Here is a 23,331-nt window from a genome sequence, read left to right on the forward strand (position 1 = left end):
CAGAAATGAATACTTTCTGTAATGAAGTGTTGAAGGTGCCTGATGTCAGTAGTTGATACAAACACAGATTTTTAAGGCTGGAAAGATTGCTCTCTAGATATTTATTTGTTCTGTATTGGATTTTGCAGTGGTGAACCAGGTCCTGTAGTTTTTGAAAGGATTTAAATAATTAGCTCCTTGAAGGACTTATCATTTTAATGTTTTATTGAAGATAGTTTTTTACCCTCATGAAGAGATAAAGAATTTTTAAGCATGTGGTAATATATATGTGGGTTTGCATTTTGTGATCTACATGCTAGGCTTCAAAGTATACATATAAGTACTCATACAAAAGTATGATGTCAATTTTGAAGAATTCAAACAAATTCCAAATCTTAGCAGATTTTAGAACAAAGATGTCACAGAATGTGACTTATCATCCTCACCTTCACATAATTCCATCTCTTTTGTGAACATCCCACCTTCTGCCCTTGGCAAATGAAACTTATTCCTCTTGCTATTTGCTTCTATTCCCATGATGTTCAATGATTCAACTCATGTTTGGACTGTCTCTAATGGAACATACAGACTTACTTTCTAACATAGCATTTATAAAGCATTTTGTACCATTTTCTCAAGAAGGACAGACCAACTTTAGGCAATGAAGAGAATGCTTTCAATATATTATCTTATTTTGACTCACCAGATATAGACTGACATTAAGGATTGTTGTGTATCCGCATGGATGTAGGTACACCCATATTCTGTTTTGGTTTGTTTATTCATTTGACTGCCTATGTGCTCAATGTAAAAAAGCAAAACAAAAACAATCCAGAGAGATTTAGGGAAGACACTAAAAGTTAATTTCTGCTGAAAGAAGACAGTAGATTAAGATAGCTGTCTCTAAAACCAAAAGCTCTGTTTTCTTTTGTTTTTAATATAGTTTTGGAAAATAAAAGCTGAGCTTGTTTCTGTGGGGAACCTCAGAATGAAGAGTTTTACAGGGTCCAGTATGTAAACTCTACTGGGACCAGGTCAGTTTTATGTCATTGCGTACATAGTGCCTGGTTCATTTTCTGGTCCATAACTATTCATAAATAGTGAGTGAGTGAATGAATAAAAGAATGATAAAGAATTTTGATTTCATTCTGAAGGTCTCTCAACAGAGAAGTATTATGCTTAGATTTACACTTTAAAACTATTTATCTTGTAATAGTATAGAATTTGGATTAAGAGGCGCTAAATGGGTGGTAGAGAGACCAATTTGGATGCGATTTATGTAACTTAGGAGACAAATGACGAGGAAAATCTAAAGCAAGGAAGTGAGGATAGAGATAAGAGAAAGGATTCAAGGTAGAGTTTAGGTAGTAGAATCCACAAAAATTGTCGACTTGTTCTTTGTAGAAAAAGAGTAAATTCAAGGGAAAAAGAAAGTGCTAAATTTCTGGCTTGGACATCAAGCAAAATAGGGGAAAAAGTGGACAGTGTTGGTTTTAAGTTTGAATGCTGTAACAGTGAAAATACACACCCGGAACTCAGGAGATAGCTTCTGGATGGAGCCATAGCTTTGGAAATCCTAATCACATATGGTACAAAAGTTTTGCCTATGATGAGGAGAAAAAGTATGGAAGACAAAGATCAGGGTAACATCGGCATCGAAGAAGTATAGGAGCTTGAGACTTTAAAGGAACTTGAGAAGGAGTGAAGAGAGAATTAGAAAGAGAAAAGAGATTGTTCTTGATGTTGATAAATGAGTGGTTACTATTGTCAAACTCAGCAAAGCATGTAACAAACAAGTTGAAATGTGTTCAACATATTGATTATCTTTGTCAGAGCTGTTTCAGTGATGTGGTGGGGGTCAAGGTGTAGTTTTAGGGGGTCGATGTACAAATGGCTGGATGCAAGAGAAGATATGCAAGATAATCCAGCCTTTGAAAGCATGGTTGAAAAAAAGGTTAATAAGAGTTCAATGTCTAACACATTATAGGTTCTCAGTAAATATTTGTTGAAGAAATAAATGAGTACCTAGGATCAGAGCAAGATAAAGGCAACATTGTTATTAAGTGATGGAAGAAGCATAAATACATTTATATTGTAGGTTGAAGGATATGGCGCCAATGGGGAAGGAAAGAAAGAGATGTAAAATCATGGCATGGAAAAAAGAGAGGTCTCAGCACATAGACAAAACAATTCACTTTGCGTAGAAAATATCAGAGGTAAAGATGTATAGACACATTCAAATGTTAACCTATTAGGAAACGAGGGGCAGGAAGTTGAGAGCATTTATATGATAGTATCTATTCTCTCTGTAAATTAAGGAGCATCATGCTAAGAGTAAGATTGGAAGGCAAGGGACTTAAAGAAATGAGATGAATGATAGAATGACTTTTGGGATAATGGAAAATGGAGCCAGTCATGGACAACTTGGACTGGCACAGGACACCCAGGGGGCTTTAAATACCAAAAGTCACGGTAGGGTGAATCACCTAGTTTCTGTGCTTTCCTCCAGCTATGCACAGCACTACAAGTATAGTTGCAAAGGAGAGTGAGTGGATTGACCATTTCCTAGGATTTTTAGGTCTGGATCGATGGAAGGAGAGAGGTAGGAGGGAATGGAAGGTGCTGGTGAAACAGGTGTTTACAGTAGGATCCTCACTTGAGAGAGAAGAAAATAAAACCATAAGTTTCTTGAAAGATTTAGCAGTGATGAAATAGAGAAATTAACTGCATAGTTTCCTGATGAATTACATGCATTCCAATTACGCTCTGATACTAAAAATTCAAAATTAAGATTCCTAAGGTGGAGTATTTCCAGTGCTTGACAAGGTCCAAGGGGTCACTGAAGTGGAGTGGAGATATTTATTGAAATCAGGCACATCAGGGGACTGAGAGCCTGGGTATAGGATGTAGAATACTTGTGAAATGACCTGGGATTTTGAAACACCATGGATTATTCAGAAAACCAATCACTTGTACATCTGAAAGAAATGTTCAACAACAATACTGATGGTTTACAATGTAAACAGAACACTTCAGTATGCATCTATAATGGTTGCTGCACCTGAATATTTCATTAATGTGTCTGTCCTAAAAGATTAGAACGTTATAAATATAATCCAGTAAGTGGTCTTATTTGTTTTCATTGCCAGGACTTATTAACATTCACTCCTTTATATATACTTTAGTATTGTTCTGTTCATGTAAATGCATAATATAATGTATACAAATAATACACACATTAATTGATTCAGTATTCAGAGTTTTACCTCATTAAGATAGAAACTTCAGATGAATAAATACTTTTGTATATTATGTGTATATACATATATATATATATAATTTGGCTTCACAGATTATTAAAAATTGCTATGCTTATCTAAATAGAGTGAGTCTATGGCATTCTGAACAAACTGCCTACACACTTGGTAATTTTTACTTATCATGTGATTAACATCTGTTGTTTGAGAAGAATATAAACATGTCCCTAATAGCTGCAATGAGGAGAATCCTGAAGGAAGTGTTAAAATAAGGAGGTTTAGTGTTGATGTGGGTACCATTTTCAAGAGACTTTCACATAGAGTGTTGCTGTCTATGGGCTGACAATTTGCTTTCACTCCACTTTTAGCACAGCTCTACACTGAAAATCTGACGAGCTCTTTCTACCTATAAATCTACAATCTCCTGAAATAATATTTGTTCAAATCGCATCACTCTATTCTAGATAAAAATACCCCAGCCTTCCTCAAAAGAAATAGTGTTATTGCAAGCTTGAGCTTTTGAAAAAGTAATATTGTCTCCGAGGGGGTACACCATCTTAATAAGACATATCTTCAAGACAAGGAAAAATGTATTTTTCAATTCCTACGTGCGTTATAAACCACCACTTACAAAACCTTTGTTCTAAAGTGATGCCAATTTTACCTGAGGCAGGCACTTTACTGCATTTAAAAGGTCTCTAAGGATCTTAGGGAATCTCAGGTGAACCTGCAGGCCTGGTGGATATAATGAAAACTAAAGTTTTGTTTTGTGAAGTTATCTCAAGGCTTTTCTCATGGGCATTGAAACGTAACTTCCATATTGCTAGTCTAACTTCACCACGTAGTGCTGGCAGAAATTTTAGGAAGAGAAATAGCTGGTGAATGTAATAAACTGAAAAATAGGGCTCTCTTCTCACTCACCTGCTGTTCCACTGAAAGAACTGGTGGTAGAAAATATTGTTAATCTAATTAAAAATAGATGTAGCCATCCATAAAAATGAGAGACCAGTGGTATTTTTAGAATCTTTTACATTTGCAACTTCTTTTGCTAGTTAGCTGTAGAAAAAAATTACCAAGAAGATATCCACCAAGGTCAGTTTTTTCTCTCTCCTTTCAAAATTCTTTCCTGTTCAATAAATCCAGTGTTTCACCCAAATTGATTGAGTAAAGCAGTTCACACCAGGGTGCTAAAGCCTTTTTACTGTATTGCTCTTTTCAGAGACATTTTCTGTTTATCTTGCTTTATATATGTGAATAGTTTTATCATTCCTTTGCTCCAAAATATATATATTTTTAACATGTACTATATGCCTGCTACTGTTCTAGGCCCTTGAAATATAGAAGCAGACAAGACTTTACAGTCCCTGCCGTTACGGAGCTCACATTTTTCCCCCCCCCGTTGGTCATTTTATTTATTTATTTATTTATTTTCAACATGTTTATTGGAGTATAATTGCTTTACAATGTTATGTTACTTTCTGCTGTATAACAAAGTGAATCAGCACTTTGTATATATGTATACATATATACACATATGTATACATATATACACGTATATATGTATACATATATGTATATGTATGTATACATGTATCCCCATATCCCCTCCCTCTTGCATTGGAGCTCACATTTTAACGGTGGACAGAAAATACACAAAGAGATTTCATAATACACATGAACATGACTAAATGGTAAGTGTTATGAAGAAATTAAAAGAGGGGACGGGCTCTTTGGTGGGGCTAATGGCGGACTCCGGGAGGGCTCACGCCAAAGAGTACTTCCCTGAACTTCTGCTGCCAATGTCCTTGTCCCGACGGTGAGCCAAGCCAGCCCCCGCCACTGCAGCAGACCCTTCAACACCAGCAGAGAAGGACTGCAATTGCTTCTGCCAGGAGCTTGGCGGCATTGCCAGTCTGGAAGACCTTGGATGGAGTTCATAGCTTGAAGTCCGTGGATCACCTGAGTGATGAGAGCCCTGGCTGTCCTTTCCTTTATAGAGATGGGTCCAGCAGGCTGAAGGGTCCTCAGCAGATAGAAGCAAGAGCAGACACCGGGAGTCCCAGGAGCTACAGAAGGAGTGAGTGACAAGGCTTTGGCCTGAAGCCTGAAGCCTGACTCTGCCCTGCAAGACCTGGCTTTCCTGTGGCTCTCAATAGGAGGCTGCTTTTTCTCTCAAATGCCAAGCACCTGTGGGTAGTGAGAATTGATTGTTAGTGTATAGAAATGCAGCCTGGAGAGAGGAGGAAGATGGCGGAAGAGTAAGATGCGGAGATCACCTTCCTCCCCACAGATACACCAGAAATACATCTACACGTGGAACAACTCCTACAGAACACCTACTGAACGCTGGCAGAAGACCTCAGACCTCCCAAAAGGCAAGAAACCCCCCACGTACCTGAGTAGGGCAAAAGAAAAAAGAAAAAACAGAGACAAAAGGATAGGGATGGGACCTGCACCAGTGGGAGGGAGCTGTGAAGGAGGAAAGGTTTCCACACACTAGGAAGCCCCTTCATGGGCGGAGACTGAGGGTGGCTGAGGGGGAAAGCTTCGGAGCCGCGGAGGAGAGCATAGCAACAGGGGTGCGGAGGGCAAAGCAGGGAGATTCCCACACAGAGGATCAGTGCCGACCGGTACTCACCAGCCAGAGAGGCTTGTCTGCTCCCCCGCCGGGGCGGGCGGGGCTGGGAGCTGAGGCTTGGGTTTCGGTCGGAGCGCAGGGAGAGGAATGGGGTTGGCGGCGTGAACACAGCCTGCAGGGGGTTAGTGCACCACGGCTAGACGGGAGGGAGTCCGGGAAAAGGTCTGGAGCTGCCAAAGAGGCAAGACACTTTTTCTTCCCTCTTTGTTTCCGGGTGCGTGAGGAGAGGGGATTAAAAGTGCTTCTTAAAGGAGCTCCAGAGACGGGCGCAAGCCACGGCTAAGAGCGCGGACCCAAGAGACAGGCCTGAGACGCTAAGCCTGCTACTGCCGCCACCAAGAACCCGGTGTGCGAGCACAGGTCACTATCCACACCTCCCCTCCCGGGAGCCTGTGCAGCCCACCACTGCCAGGGTCCCATGATCCAGGGAAACCTTCCCCGGGAGAACGCACGGCGTGCCTGAGGCTGATGCAATGTCCTGCCGACCTCTGCCGCCGCAGGCTCGCCCCGCATCCGCACCCCTCCCTCCCCCCGGCCTGAGTGAGCCAGAGCCCCCGAGTCAGCTGCTCCTTTGAACCCCATCCTGTCTGAGCGAAGAACAGACGCCCTCTGGAGACCTACATGCAGAGGCGGGGCCAAATCCAAAGCTGAGCCCTGGGAGCTGTGAGAATGAAGAAGAGAAAGGGAAATCTCTCCCAGCAGCCTCAGGAGCAGCAGATTAAATCTCCATAATCAACTTGATGTACCTGCATCTGTGGAATACCTGAATAGATAAAAAATCATCCCAAATTGAGGAGGTGGACTTTGAGAGTAAGATTTATTATTTTTTCCCCTTTTCCTCTTTTTGTGAGTGTGTATGTGTATTCTGTGTGAGACTTTGTCTGTATAGCTTTGCTATCACCATTTGTCCTAGGGTTCTATCTGTCATTATTATTATTTACTTAAAAAACTTATTTTTTCTTAATAATTATTTTTTATTTTTATTTATTATTTATTTTTTTTGCGGTATGCAGGCCTCTGACTGTTGTGGCCTCTCCCGTTGTGGAGCCCAGGCTCCGGACGCGCAGGTTCAGTGGTCATGGCTCATGGGCGCAGCTGCTCCGCAGCATGTGGGATCTTCCCGGACTGGGGCACGAACCCGTGTCCCCTGCATCGGCAGGCAGACTCTCAACCACTGCGCCACCAGGGAAGCCCTATTTTTTATTTTGATAACTTTATTTTATTTCAGCTTACTTTATTTTGTTTTATTTTATCCTCTTTCTTTCTACTTTTTCTCCCTTTCATTCTGAGCTGTGTGGATGAAAGGCTCTTGGTGCTGAGCCAGGAGTCAGTGCTGTGCCTCTGAGGTGGGAGAGCCAACTTCAGGACACTGGTCCACAAGAGACCTCCCAGCTCCACATAATATCAAATGGCGAAAATCTCCCAGAGATCTCCATCTCAACACCAGCACCCAGCTTCACTCAACGACCTGCAAGCTACAGTGCTGGACATCCTATGCCAAACAACTAGCAAGACAGGAACACAACCCTACCCATCAGCAGAGAGGCTGCCTAAAATCATAACAAGTCCACAGACACCCCAAAACACACCACCAGACGTGGACCTGCCCACCAGAAAGACAAGATCCAGCCTCGTCCACCAGAACACAGGCACTAGTCCCCTCGACCAGGAAGCCTACACAACCCACTGAACCAACCTTAGCCACTGGGGACAGACACCAAAAACAATGGGAACTACAAACCTGCAGCCTGCAAAAAGGAGACCCCAAACACAGTAAGATAAGCAAAATGAGAAGACAGAAAAACACACAGCAGATGAAGGAGCAAGATAAAAACCCACCAGACCTAACAAATGAAGAGGAAATAGGCAGTCTACCTGAAAAAGAATTCAGAATAATGATAGTAAAGATGATCCAAAGTCTTGGAAAGAGAATGGAGAAAATGCAAGAAACATTTAACAAGGACCTAGAAGAACTAAAGATGAAACAAACAATGATGAACACACAATAAATGAAATTAAAAATACTCTAGATAAATGAAATTAAAAATATATCAATAGCAGAATAACTGAGGCAAAAGAACGGATAAGTGACCTGGAAGATAAAAGAGTGGAAATAACTACTGCGGAGCAGAATAAAGCAAAAAGAATGAAAAGAACTGAGGACAGTCTCAGAGACCTCTGGGACAACATTAAATGCACCAACATTCGAATTATAGGGGTTCCAGAAGAAGAAGAGAAAAAGAAAGGGACTGGGAAAGTATTTGAAGAGATTATAGTTGAAAACTTCCCTAATATGGGAAAGGAAATAGTTAATCAAGTCCAGGAAGCACAGAGAGTCCCATAAAGGATAAATCCGAGGAGAAACACGCCAAGACACATATTAATCTAACTATCAACAATTAAATCCAAAGAAAACATATTAAAAGCAGCAAGGGAAAAACAACAAAGAACACACAAGGGAATCCCCATAAGGTTAACAGCTGATCTTTCAGCAGAAACTCTTCAAGCCAGAAGGGACTGGCAGGACATATTTAAAGTGATGAAGGAGAAAAACCTAAAACCAAGATTACCCAGCAAGGATCTAATTCAGATTTGAGGGAGAAATTAAAACCTTTACAGACAAGTAAAAGCTGAGAGAGTTCAGCACCACCAAGCCAGCTTTACAATAAATGCTAAAGGACCTTCTGTAGGTAAGAAACACAAGAGAAGGAAAAGACCTACAATAACAAACCCAAAATAATTAAGAAAATGGGATTAGGAACATACATATCGATAATTACCTTAAATGTAAATGGATTAAATGCTCCCAACAAAAGACATAGACTGGCTGAATAGATACAAAAACAAGACCCATATATATGCTGTCTACAAGAGACCCTTTTCAGACCTAGAGACACATACAGACTGAAAGTAAGGGGATGGAAAAAGATATTCCATGCAAATGGAAATCAAAAGAAAGCTGGAGTAGCAATTCTCACAACAGACAAAATAGACTTTAAAATAAAGACTATTACAAGAGACAAAGAAGGACACTACATAATGATTAAGGGATCAATCCAAGAAGAAGATATAACAATTGTAAACATTTATGCACCCAACATAGGAGCATCTTAATACATAAGGCAAATAAAAACAGCCATAAAAGGGGAAATCCACAGTAACACAGTCATAGTAGGGGACTTTAACACCCCACTTTCACCAATGGACAGATCATCCAAAATGAAAATAAATAAGGAAGCACAAGCTTTAAATGATATATTAAACAAGATGGACTTAATTGATATTTATAGGACATTCCATCCAAAAACAAGAGAATCCACATTTTTCTCAAGTGCTCATGCAACATTCTCCAGGATAAATCATATCTTGGGTCACAAATCAAGCCTTGGTAAATTTAAGAAAATTGAAATTGTATCAAGTATCTTTTCTGACCAGAACGCTATGAGACTAGATATCAGTTACAGGGAAAGATCTGTAAAAAATACAAACACATGGAGGCTAAACAATACACTTCTTAATAAAGAAGTGATCACTGAAGAAATCAAACAGGAAATCAAAAAATACCTAGAAACAAATGACAATGGAGACATGACAACCCAAAACCTATGGATGCAGCAAAAGCAGTTCTAAGAGGGAAGTTTAGAGCAATACAATCCTGCCTTAAGAAACAGGAAACATCTCGAATAAACAACCTAACCTTGCACCTAAAGCGATTAGAGAAAGAAGAACAAAAAAACCCCAAAGTTAGCAGAAGGAAAGAAATCATAAAAGATCAGATCAGAAATAAATGAAAAAGAAATGAAGGAAATTATAGTAAAGGTCAAGAAAACTAAAAGCTGGTTCTTTGAGAAGATAAACAAAATTGATAAATCATTAGCCAGACTCATCAAGAAAAAAAGAGAGAAGACTCAAATCTATAGAATTAGCAATGAAAAAGGAGAAGTAACAACTGACACTGCAGAAGTACAATAGATCATGAGATTACTACAAGCAACTCTATGCCAATAAAGTGGACAACCTGGAAGAAATGGACAAATTCTTAGAAATGCACAACCTGCCAAGACTGAATCAGGAAGAAATAGAAAATATGAACAGACCAATCACAAACACTGAAATTGAAACTGTGATGAAAAATCTGCCAACAAACAAAAGCCCAGGACCAGATGGCTTCACAGGCGAATTCTATCAAACATTTAGAGAAGAGGTAACAGCTATCCTTCTCAAACTCTTCCAAAATATAGCAGAGGGAAGAATACTCCCAAACTCATTCTGCGAGGCCACCATCACCCTGATACTAAAACCAGACAAGGATGTCACAAAGAAAGAAAACTACAGGCCAATATCACTGATGAACATAGATGTAAAAATCCTCAAGAAAATACTAGCAAACAGAATCCCACAGCACATTAAAATGATCATACACAATGGTCAAGTGGGGTTTATTCCAGGAATGCAAGGTTTCTTCAATATACGCAAATCAATCAATGTGATACACCATATTAACAAATTGAAGGAGAACAGCCATATGATCATCTCAATAGATGCAGAGAAAGCTTTCGACAAAATTGAACACCAATTTATGATAAAAACTCTGCAGAAACTAGGCTTAGAGGGAACTTTCCTCAACATAATAAAGGCCATATATGACAAACCCACAGCCACCATCGTCCTCAATGGTGAAAAACTGAAAGCATTTCCACTAAGATCAGGAACAAGACAAGGTTGCCCACTCTCACCAGTTTTACTCAACATAGTTTTGGAAGTTTTAGCCACAGCAATCAGAGAAGAAAGGGAAATAAAAGGCATCCAAATCCGAAGAGAAGAAGTAAAGCTGTCACTGTTTGCAGATGACATGATACTATACATAGAGAATCCTAAAGATGCTACCAGAAAACTACTAGAGCTAATCAATGAATTTGGTAAAGTAGCAGGATACAAAATTAATGCACAGAAATCTCTGGCATTTCTATACACTAATTATGAAAAATCTGAAAGTGAAATCAAGAAAACACTCCCATTTACCATTGCAACAAAAAGAATAAAATATCTAGGAATAAACCTACCTAAGGAGACAAAAGACCTGTATGCAGAAAATTATAAGACACTGATGAAAGAAATTAAAGATGATACAAATAGATGGAGAGATATACCATGTTCTTGGATTGGAAGAATCAACATTGTGAAAATGACTCTACTACCCAAAGCAATCTACAGATTCAATGCAATCCCTATCAAACTACCAATGGCATTTTTCACAGAACTAGAACAAAAAATTTCACAATTTGTCTGCAAACACAAAAGACCCCGAACAGCCAAAGCAATCTTGAGAATGAAAAATGGAAGTGGAGGAATCAGGCTCCCTGACTTCAGACTGTACTACAGAACTACAGTAATCAAGACAATATGGTACTGGCACAAAAACAGAGTATAGATCAATGGAACAAGATAGAAAGCCCAGAGATAAACCCATGCACATATGGTCACCTTATCTTTGATAAAGGAGGCAGGAATATACAATGGAGAAAGGACAGCCTCTTCAATAAGTGGTGCTGGAAAAACTGGACAGATACATGTAAAAGTATGAGATTAGAACACTCCCTAACACCATACACAAAAATACGCTCAATATGGATTAAAGACTTAAATATAAGGCCAGAAACTATCAAACTGTTAGAGGAAAACATAGGTGGAGCACTCTATGACATAAATCACAGCAAGATCCTTTTTGACCCAACTCCTAGAGAAATGGAAATAAAACCAAAAATAAACAAATGGGACCTAATGAAACTTCAAAGCTTTTGCGTAGCAAAGGAAAGCATAAACAAGACCAAAAGACAGCCCTAAGAGTCGGAGAAAATATTTGCAAATGAAGAAACTGACAGAGGATTAATCTCCAAAATTTACAAGCAGCTCTTGCAGCTCAATAACAAAAAAACAAACAAACAACCCAATAGAAAAATGGGCAGAAGTCCTAAATAGACATTTCTCCAAAGAAGATATACAGATTGCCAACAAACACATGAAAGAATGCTGAACATCATTAATAATTAGAGAAATGCAAATCAAAAGTACAATGAGGTATCTCACATTGGTCAGAACGGCCATCATCAAAAAATCTAGAAACAATAAATGCTGGAGAGGGTGTGGAGAAAAGGGAACCCTCTTGCACTGCTGGTGGGAATGTGAATTGGTACAGCCACTATGGAGAACAGTATGGAGGTTCCTTAAAAAACTAAAAATAGAACTACCATATGACTCAGCAATCCCACTACTGGGCATATACCCTGAGAAAACAGTAATTCAAAAAGAGTCATGTACCAAAATGTGCATTGCAGCTCTATTTACAATAGCCAGGACTTGGAAACAACCTAAGTGTCATTCCTCAGATGAATGGATAAAGAAGATGTGGCACATATGTGCAATGGAATATTACTCAGCCATAAAAAGAAATGCAATTGAGTTGTTTGTAGTGAGGTGGATGGACCTAGAGTCTGTCATACAGAGTGAAGTAAGTCAGAAAAGAAAAACAAATACCGTATGCTAACACATATATATGGAATCCAAGAAAAAAAAAATGTCACGAAGAACCTAGGGGTAAGACGGGAGTAAAGACACAGACCTAGTAGAGAATGGACTTGAGGATATGGGGAGGGGGTTGGGTAAGCTGTGATAAAGTGAAAGAGTGGCATGGACGTACATACACTACCAAATGTAAGGTAGATAGCTAGTGGGAAGCAGCCACATAGCATAGGGAGATCAGCTCGGTGCTTTGTGACCGCCTGGAGGGGTGGGATAGGGAGGGTTGGAGGGAGGGAGATGCAAGAGGGAGGAGATATGGGAACATATGTATATGTATAGCTGATTCACTTTGTTATAAAGCAGAAACTAACACAGCATTGTAAAGCAATTATACTCCATTAAAGATGTAAAAAATAATAATAATAATAAAATAGGGGGAAGACCTGGAGAGTGGTTGATGGGCTCTATAAATCTTACCCCAAAACAAAAAACATAACCCAATTTTATTATTTTTTTAAATACCTTAAATATCAACTTAAAGAATGTTAATAAAATCATTTTCATCCATTTAACATCAATTAAATTTGACACTAAAGGAATAATAACAAAAACACTTGCCATTGGGGAGAATGTGAGAATAGTGTGCTAATATAGAAGTTCTAATGTTAAATTTGGTTCCTATTGGGGGCTGAATTTTTAATGGAGAAACTAATAAAACATCCTTAATGAGAAAAAGAGGAGTTGTGAGGACAAAATGCTATTAACCTCGGGACCTCTGTGGTCTGATGTAGCTGTCACTGGTTTGCATGGACCCTGAGTACTTCAGATGTGGCTAGTTCATGTTGAAATGTACTATAAGAGTAAAATACACACTGGATTGCAAAGATTTCCTATGAAAAAATTATAAAATATCTCAGTTTTTTATGTTGATTGCATGTTGAAATGACATTTTGGATCTATCAGATTAAATTAAATATATGATTAAAATTAATTTCAGCTTTTCACCATTGCGTATGATGTTGGCTGTGGGTTTGTCGTATATGGCCTTTATTATGTTGAGGTATGTTCCCTCTATATCCACTTTCTGGAGAGTTTTCATCATAAATGGGTGTTGAATTTTGTTAAAAGCTTTCTCTGCATCTATTGAGATGATCTTATGGTTTTTATTCTTCAGTTTGTTAATGTGGTTTATAACATTGATTGATTTGCGTATATTGAAGAATCCTTGCATCCCTGGAATAAATCCCACTTGATCATGGTGTATGATCCATTTAATGTATTGTTAGATTTGATTTGCTAACATTTTGTTGAGGGTTTTTACATCTGTGTTCATCAATGGTACTGGCCTGTACTTTTCTTTTTTGTGGCTTCTTTGGTCTTGGTTTCAGGGTGATGCTGGCACCAAAGAATGAGTTTGGAAGTGTTCCTTCCTCTGCAATTTTTTGGAATAGTTTGAGAACGCTAGGTGTTAACTTGTCTCTAAATGTTTGGTAGAATTCACCTGTGAAGCCATCTGGTCCTGGACTTCTGTTTGTTGGGAGTTTTAAAATTACTGATTTAATTTCAGTACTGGTAATTGATCTGTTCATATTTTCTATTTCTTCCCGGTTCTGTCTTGGGAGATTGTACCTTTGTAAGAATTTGTCCATTTCTTCTAGGTTGTCCACTTTATTGTCATATGGTTGTTCATAGTAATCTCTTACGATCCTTATGTATTTCTGTGGTGTCGGTTGTAACTTCTTTTTCATTTCTGATTTTATTGATTTGGGCCCTCTTCCTTTTTTTCTTGATGAGTCTGACTAAAGGTTTATCAATTTTGTTTATCTTTTCAAAGAATCAGCTTTTAGTTTTATTGATCTTTTCTATTGTCATCTGTTTCTGTTTACCTTTAAAAAATCCAGCTTCTAGAAAATTGTACATTACATATGTGGCTTCCATTAATATTCCTAATGGCAGCACTGTGCAAAGCTCTTGAAGCCTTAAATTGGGAGTTAGCAAACTTTTTCTGTGAAGAGCCAGATAGTAAATGTTTTAGACTTTGTGGATCAAGAGAAAAGAATCAAAACTAGATGGTGGGCCAGATTTGGCCCATAGCTGACTCCTGCCTTAGATTATAGGGGAAAGATGAAGGACTTCAGAACTTTGGGGTCAAATATTGACTCTGCCCCTTAGCCAAAAGGACCTTGGGCCAGACAGCTTCTAAGTTTCTTTTTCTGAGTGTCTGTTTCACTCGTCTCAAAGGCCAAGGCAGAAAACAGAAGTATTCACTAGTGGCCACTGTTTCAGTTGCTTGTGGCTCAAATGCAATGAAAGATGGTGACTGAGTCTAAATAGATGCCCCTTTGAGAATTTTCAAAAACTCAATTTTATCACTATTACATATGATACACTGTAATTGCCATGCAAAGTTTTTCTATACAATTTCAAAGTTTCTATTGCAACTTAGTCAAAATATTAAAAACTCTGAAGGGGAAATCAACTCATTATAAGCTTCCTTATTAACTAATTGAAATGTTCATCTGTCAGCATTTATTTAACACCTAGGTCTGGGTACTTCTTTATCACTCAAAGTGACTCAGTTATACTGAAGGTCAGTTGTTCAATCTAGAACTTCCCCACTCTTCTCCAAAAAACAATTATTATTAAAGGCTTGCCCTTATTATTAGTTTGGTTTTATGCTTATGTATATGATATTATCTTACAGAGGAGGTAAAGGCAGATTACTTGGATTCACATTCTCAGGTTTCCACACATGTTGTGGGATCCTAACAAGTTATTTAGTCTCAGTTTCATCTTGTCTCAGTTTCATCTGTGAAATGGATACATTAATAGTATTTGCTTCATAGAACAATTATGAGGTTTAAATCAGTTAATGTTTATAAAGTGTCTGGCATGGAGAAAGCCCATGTAATCAGTTGTTAATTATAATTGGGAAGGAGAACAGACCTTAATGGTCTAAGACTTAATCGGCATGGTTGTATCCCCTTCTTTTTAGAAAGCTTTATAAGGAATCCTATAATTTAAATAGAAAGTTTTCATTGTAAATATCCCATTGAAGATAGTTAAAATTTTAAACAAAAAGATATCTTAGAAAATTTAAAATCCAACTTTCCTCATTAGAGAAAACTGAAGCTTAGAGAAGTATTAGTGATGTATTGAAGAATGTAAAACTAGTTAGTCACAGAACTTGGACTAAAACCTAAATATTCTGATCTTTGGCCTATTGTTTCTTTTGGTGCACAGTACTGACACAATTACATTTCTACAACCAAATGTGTCTATTGTTCCAAATGTTTTTTCTGACATATTTCAGGATCCAAAAGTTTAAAGAAAAAGAGGGAAAGAAGGACATACTGTGACTATCAGCCCAGGAATGCACATTCTTCCAGTTTATAGTTACCAAACGTAGTACAGGACACTAGTTGTGTTTGAGTTTCAGATAAACAGCACATTTGTTAAAACTCAGTATGCCCCCAATATTACATGGGATATACTTATTTGAAAAAAAAGTTCCTTGTTTACCTGAAATTAAAATGTTACCGAGGATCCTGTATTTTAATTTGCTAAATCTGGCAGTCCTACCCAGTCACAGATGATTTAATCAGTGAATGAATGTAATTGGATTAGCAATTCTCATGTGGATGAGTAGGACAGAACACATAATCGAAGTTTGTGACTTCTTGTGAAGAAGGGATAAAAGTCTCATACTTGTAGAGGGCAGATATTATGATCATTACAACCTCATCTTTGACTTAGATATATTTGTGATGTTAATACAGTCACAGCTTGTTTTATTGCATTTCACTTTATTGCACTTCACAGATACTGTGTTTTTTACAAACTGAAGGTCTGTGGCAACCCTGTGTTGAGCAAGTCTATTGGGTCCATTATTCCAACAGCGTTTGCTCAGTTTGTGTCTCTGTGTCACATCTTGGTAGTTCTGGCAATATTTCAAACTTTTTCATTATGATTATATTTGTTATGGTCATCTGTGATCAGTGAGCTTTGATGTTACTGTTGCAAAAAGATTATAACTTCGATGAAGGCTCAGATGATGGTTAGCATTTTTTAGCAATATTTTAAAATTAAGATATGTACATTTTATTTAGACATAATACTATTGACAATTAATAGATTTACAGTGTAGTGTAAATATAACATATGTACACTGGGAAACCATGAAATTTGTGTGACTCACTTTATTGTGATATTTACTTTCTGATGGTAGTCTAGAACCATACCCCTGAGGTATGCCGGTAGTAACAATGGGTAATATTGAATGCTCTCCGTGTGCCAGACCCTTTATAGTTTCTTTATGGGTATTTTCTCATTTAGTGCTCACACAGCCTAGCTTGTTAAGTACTATCATTATCCTCATCATATATGAGATGTATAACTCAGTCTGGGCTTATATCCACAGAGGTTTATTTTTGTCTCACACAGTGTCTGTCACGTGTCTAAGACACCGTGAGCAGCAGTCTTGCTCCGTGGAACCTGGTAAAGGGAGCAGCTTCCATCCAGGACATCCCGAGTCTCGTGGTACAGGTAAGAGAGATCATGGTGGAACTGTGTTATGGCTCTTAATGCTACTGCTTTAAAATGGCACATGCCACCTTATCTCAGATGTCATTGGCCGAAGCAAGACACACATCCAAGCCTGAAGACAATGAGGTAAGAGAGTATAATTCTCCCCCAGGATGGAGCAGCAAATATTTTGAGCAGTAATACCATGTACCTGATGAGGAAGCCGAGGCATAGAGAAGGGATTTGGCCATGGTCACAAAGTAAGATTTTTGCCTTGGTCTTTCTGAGTCCACAGCCTTTGTTTTTAACCCTCTACTGTACTGTCTTGTTATATGAGGACGACAGCCAGGGCACTCACCTACATCTGTTAGGATGAATACTGAGCATTTGGTCTTGAGAAGAGAAGACAGTGGGATTTGGGTCGTGCTCCCGGCTGCCTCCCCTGAGATGCCAGCCTCAGAGCTATCAGCAAGTCACACCGGGGACCTTGCTTTCTGCAATATGTACAATACTGTAATTGAAATGGAATGTCTTTTTAGTTGTATATATAGGGTTTTTAAAAATGTGTAAATGGTGTCCTGCACTTTAAATAAGATCCATTAGCAAAGCCCAGACACTATTAGCCAGTGAAATGACTTTTGGGTCCCAGATGTTTGTACACTTCTTTCCCTGTGATTCTCATGATTGCCACTGAGAGGTTACACCTCCTTTGCCAAGCTGAATAATACATCACACTTAAATTGACACCTCACCAGAGACAGAGTGCTTCTGCAAGGCCTCGGAGAGCCCGAGCTGTTGAAGATGAATAGATATTAAAATGAAATATTAGGCCACATAGTAGAACATGGCTTGTTGCATAAGAATGTTAAAATGATGTTATTGGCAAGTTGGAGAACACAATAAGGATAAAATGATTATAACAGCTAGTAAAAACTGATGTCTTATGAAAAATTCATTTATTACCTTAAAGGGCTTGCTCATAATTGTAACCATTTGCCCATTGTGGTAACATAATGGAAAGATAAATCTTTGTTTCTGTCATGCTCAGGTAGGTAATGTTTTTCTTTTTAAACATGGTTTCAAAACTCAGATCTGTTTGCATTTCTCTAATTGATGATAGAAATAAATTTTACTCAAATCAGCATCAAGCAAAACAAAAATTTGCATATGATATTTCTGAGAGGAGATTCTGAGAACTCTTGCTTGATCGTGTAATTTTACGAGTACGTTTTACGGCACATAATTTTACCATAGCCACTTTCCATTCAAGCATTTAAGTGGTCCAGGGCAAGGTTTTATTGAAGCAGCATTTGAAAAAATCCCTATAGGTCCGGACTTTGAAACTTCTTCTCCTGGAAATGCATATAAACCTTAAAGATTAGGCTGACATTGAGCTCCACATCCTATTATATATTCTTCTCCCCGTAAGGAAGGACATTTTTATTTGTGAGTCAATATGTTATGGGGTAACTTGGCTCCTCTTTTTAAAAATAAGCCTAACATAGCTAACAATGCCAAGAAGTCTAAAGTTATGTGTTTTCATACATACACTTCTCTTTTGCTAAAAGAATATATTCATTAAAAAAAATAATTCTTTCCAGCGTGTTTTAGACTTACTGGGCTTAAAGTGCTATACCAGAGCCAATGAGAACTCAACTAACGTTGGCTAAGAATATGAAGATGAGGATGGAACAGAGTAATTGTTCTCAAACCTTAGCTCATGTTGGAATCACCTATAGAGATTTACAGACTCCTGCTGCCAGGGTTGCATCCCAGGGTTTCTGATTTCACTGGTTTGAAGGGCAGCCTGGGCAGCAGGATTTTAAGTCTTCCAGGCTATTCTAACGCACAGCTAAGGTTGTGAGTTCCTGGAATCAGAATCGAGGGAGAAGAGCACGTTGATCGAGAGTGAGACAGACAGGGATCTTGTGGAGGCATTCAAGGCCTCCTTCTTTTCTGGTAGAATTGCCAGTGACCTCTTCTTCCTCCTTCTCCCCCTTCTGCTGGTGTCTTCCTCCACCTTTTCACTTTCTCTGTCCTGTATGGAGTCCTTACTATGTGCCAGACAAAGTGCCCTATTTGGATTCACTCACTGAATCCTTAACACAAACATATGCTTTAGGTGATACTATTTACCTCTCTTTTGCAGAAGAGGGAATGGATGACCAGGCAGGTTTAGTAACAGGCACAGGGCTGCATCCATGATGGCTTTGTGTTTGGGTTACTGTTTTAAAGGGATGAGCCCAGAAATGTATTCTGTTCTTCTAATTACCCTTGTCTCAGTTGCAGAAGTGACCAACTCACAATTTGTATTTGAATTTGTGTTTGTGAAATGGAAATACTTTTGAAAGTTCAAAGAGACACTCCTTTTCCTGAGTATTCCTTCTCTAGTTTCTTCTGTATAAAGCCCACTCAATAGGCAGCTATTGGGCAAGGTTATGTAAGCTATTCTGTTTATATACAGATATCCCTAAGTGGGGAGATGAGTTTGGTAACACATTTAGCCATTACATTTTTCTGATACAGTAACCCAAGCTTTCCAAATTCTCACACTGATCCTCCACCATTGGGAACTTAGGTCAAGTCTAGTAAAGAGCGATAAGGGGAGCAGTAATGATGTTTGAATGATGACACTATCCTTAGACTTCACGTGGACACAAGGAAATGAAGGTGGCTGAAAGGAAAGGAAAGTGCCAGTTCTCTAAAGAGAACTGTCTGCAGTCAGACAAGAGGAACTTTGCGAAGGAACCATCTCCTTCTCTGTAAGACTAAACTTGCTTCTGCAGTCATTCGCTTTGCTTTGTCTCAAGCTCTTAGGCGTGTGTTTTGCATCACAACTTTGTACCCATTTATATTATTTTTCAATAACACTCTTGCTTTAATGCACTTCTGTATACTTTATACAACAAGCTGTTTTAGAGCCTGCACATGATTATAAGCAACTAATAAGTAGTTGGGGAGGCAAAAACTCCACGGAAGGAAGCACAAGTCTGCAGATATTTTATGACATAATAAAGTGGAACACTGGTGTTGATGGACTATCAAGCTATTTACCTATCTATCTATCTATCATCTATCTATCTATCTATCTCTCATCTCTCATCTTTCAGGAGATATTATGGAACCAAAACTCATCTCTTCTAAAATTTGTTTTGTATCTCCTTAGGAAATTTTGATGCTTCAGTGTTACAAGTTTATATAAGGATAGCACCAAAAATAGTTTATTTTAGTTTCGTGTCTCCCAGTTGATGCTGTTAACCAGTCCGTGATCACTTTTATTCAGTGTGACCATGTTTGCTGCCAAAGAGGAAGCCACAAAACAATTCCCTGCTCCTGACTGAGATTGTAGAAGTAGTGTCTTTAACCAAAGAATGAATGTAATTAAAGATATAGTATGAGGTCATAAGACATATTTTATAACAAGTAACCACCAACTTGCTCACTGCCCTTAAATGTTACCTCAGAAATCAATTTAGTCCCATGGGGTTTCTATTGGTCTGAACATTTTGAAAATACCTCTACTGAATATATTTTTCACAATTACTGCATCAAAATTTTTTCCACTTTTAGAATAACTGTGTACTTGAAAATGTTGGAATTTTTTTGTTGGCCTGAACATGTTCAGTGATAAAAGCAAGATGTTTTGCTAAATTTAAACAACATAGTCCTATATGGAGGCATTATCTCTCTGAATAGTGATTCTCTTTCTAAATAATCAAGAACTAGTTTGCACTTATAGAAGAAGACCTGATTAGTTTGGGTTAAAAAACTTTCTCTGTAAAAGAAGTGAAAGAATTAACTATGTGTATTGGAATTTATGAGTTATTCTGTGTTCTTAAACACTGTCATCTCTTGTAGTAGCAAACAGCTGAGGCCTTGAGTCCCTCTCTCTCATTTAAACTCTCAGTCTTCAATTCAGTGTGGGATAAGCATTTGCTGCATTCAGGGGCATTCTCAGGAACACTCCCCAAGACATTTTGAGTGTTTTGAGGAACACTCCCCAACACTCCGTCTTTTCACTGACAGGGTCATAATAGATCTAGAAGAGATAAAAAGAAATTCCTCCAAGTTTTCATTTTCTAAATGACAAGTCAGAGCAGGTGCTTCCTTCGGTACTGTCTTTGATAAAAAAAAAATAAGTGTTGCTTACATCTTTGTCTCTTGTATTCCAGACCCTTGAGGGTGACCTGTGTACATTTAGGTCCAACTGACACACTGTCATTTATCTTTCTTGCTCCATCCTCTAAAGTCCTTAATTTCACGTACCTCCTGTTTAGGAGAGGAGCAGATATATAGCAAAGAGCATTTTACACACGATCAGGGATGCCAGATTATTTTAATAAGTGAAAGTGAATTTGATTGTAGGAAACTGCCAAAATCTTTTAGATTCACTCTTATAAAATAGGAGATCAAGTTGGGAAGTAGGTGACTGAATATCTAGATGTGGTTAAAATATGATGGGGCTGGTTTAGGAGGTAAAGCCAAAAAGAGATTTAGGATAGTATTCTGAACCATGAAAATTACATCGGAATAAGAATATAGCTTTATAAGGTAACTCTTTGAAAGGCTGCGGTCTTGTGTATAACTAAGCCGTGCCATTTTTCATGAAGAGATACATTAGTTCACAGTCAGTCTTTTCATAACTCACCACGTGATTGATCCAGTAACTATGACGACTCCTCTCATTCTATGTAGTCATGTCTCTGACAATACAAAGTGATTTAGTTTGATCAGAAAAGATTTGTGTAGTATTTATTTATAAACTTAACTAAGCTGAATAAATAGTGATGGTAGTCATGGCAACGGGAGAGTGTGCTGTTTCCAATACTCTATTTGGATGTTTCATATTATTAATAACCCTACATAGAATAAGTCAAGTGGAAGCTTGGGGAGCAACGTGGGGCCCGCTAAGGGTACCCATGACCCTCATTGACATCTCAGATTTCTTTGTCCTAATAGCCAACAATTTAGTACCAAGCCTCTGGGATGACAGTAACTCATTTTTATATTGTTGGAGGTTCAATTTAGAAGTAGCACATCTGAGGAGTGATGTCAGCCAATTTTCTGAATAAGACATTTCTCGCGTGTATCCCTCCATCATCAACAATAACTTGACATTCATCCACAGACAGAAGTGCTTTTGTGGCAACTGTGGGACTGAGGTAGGAAACTGTGAAACTTCAGGGCAGTCCAAGGAAGCTGCAACGAGGAGAGTCATTTTGAGAAGAGAGATCCGCATCCAGGCAGCTGATTTGCTTACCATTGTCCCAGCTACAAACCTAGAAACAGCTCTGTACCCCTGGGTGACCCAGCTACAGCCTCATTTGGCTTTGTTTCCGTCATCAGCACCACACACCTCACACCTGTGGTGAGTAATGGGCATGCACTCATAATTTTCTAGGAGCTGTGAGGTGGAGAAAATGGGGGTGATGTTGGTCAAAAAGTACAAACTTCCAGTTGAAAGAGGAATGTATTCTGAGGATCTAATGTACACCGTGGTGTCTGTAGTTAACAACACTGTGTTATATACTTGAAAGTTGTTAACAGAGTATGTCTTAAATGTTCTCATTACAAAAAAAAGAGGTAATTATGTAAGGTGATGGAGGGGTTAACTAACCCTGTTGCAGTAATCCTTTTGCAAAATATACGTATATCAAATCATTATTATACAACTTAGGCTTACACAAAAATAATAAAGTGAGTCTTGTAGAGAGTAAAAAAAATTACATTCATATTTTAGATTTATAATTTCCTTTCTAAATGGCTATTAATAGTACCATATGGGCTAAACCTTAGTAGTTACTTTGATAGCTTTCTTGCGAAAAAGCACTTTTAAAAAAATTTAAGCTAGGCATTGAAATTCAATAGGGTTTCCATAGGTCAAAATGAAAATTGTGGTATTGGGCAAGGCAGAGTCTAAAGTTTAGCTGAAATGGTGAAAGTCAAGGAATAGAAGAAAAATGTAAAAATCCTTTTAGGTGAGAATTAGGCCACCTGATATATCACTAAATAAAAAAAATATTAAAGGTTTATCCTACTTTCCTAGCAATGAAATACTTTGAGGATTTAAGTAAATGAGTCAAATTCAATATAACTGCAATATAAATGTTTAGAGTATATTAACATTCTATAGATGTTATAGTTCCTGGAAATACAATAGTAAACACTATTGAATTTTAATCACAGAACTTACCGCGTGGAAGAATACTAGGCTCATGTTAGTTTTAACAGGGTAGCCAACCAGTTTTCATCTATTATTTGTTAATTTGAAGATGTTCCCAGTCAGTTAGCATTTAAAAAAATATATGTATGGTTGGTATAGCTATTTAGCTAATTTTTGTATTTTATTTTGGAGAGAAAATGCTCTATATCATGTTTTAAATGTATCATTTTCAGGTTGGTGAGAAGAGGGAT

The 23,331-nt window shown here is 38.1% G+C and overlaps 1 long non-coding RNA gene across 7 annotated transcripts in view; it reads left to right on the forward strand.

The window, feature by feature from the left end:
• Positions 1-23,331, forward strand: part of LOC307188316 — a 530,117-nt gene that overhangs the window by 213,711 nt on the left and 293,075 nt on the right. For 6 of the 7 annotated variants that reach the window (XR_013828886.1, XR_013828887.1, XR_013828889.1 and 3 more), the window contains one exon: positions 16,837-17,064. This is a non-coding gene — a long non-coding RNA (uncharacterized lncRNA). The remainder of the gene's footprint in view (positions 1-16,836; positions 17,065-23,331) is intronic. The other variant, XR_013828888.1, reaches the window with a different exon arrangement.

The sequence above is a fragment of the Stenella coeruleoalba genome, assembly GCF_951394435.1.
Source record: "Stenella coeruleoalba genome assembly, chromosome: 6".
Classification (NCBI taxonomy): domain Eukaryota; kingdom Metazoa; phylum Chordata; class Mammalia; order Artiodactyla; family Delphinidae; genus Stenella; species Stenella coeruleoalba.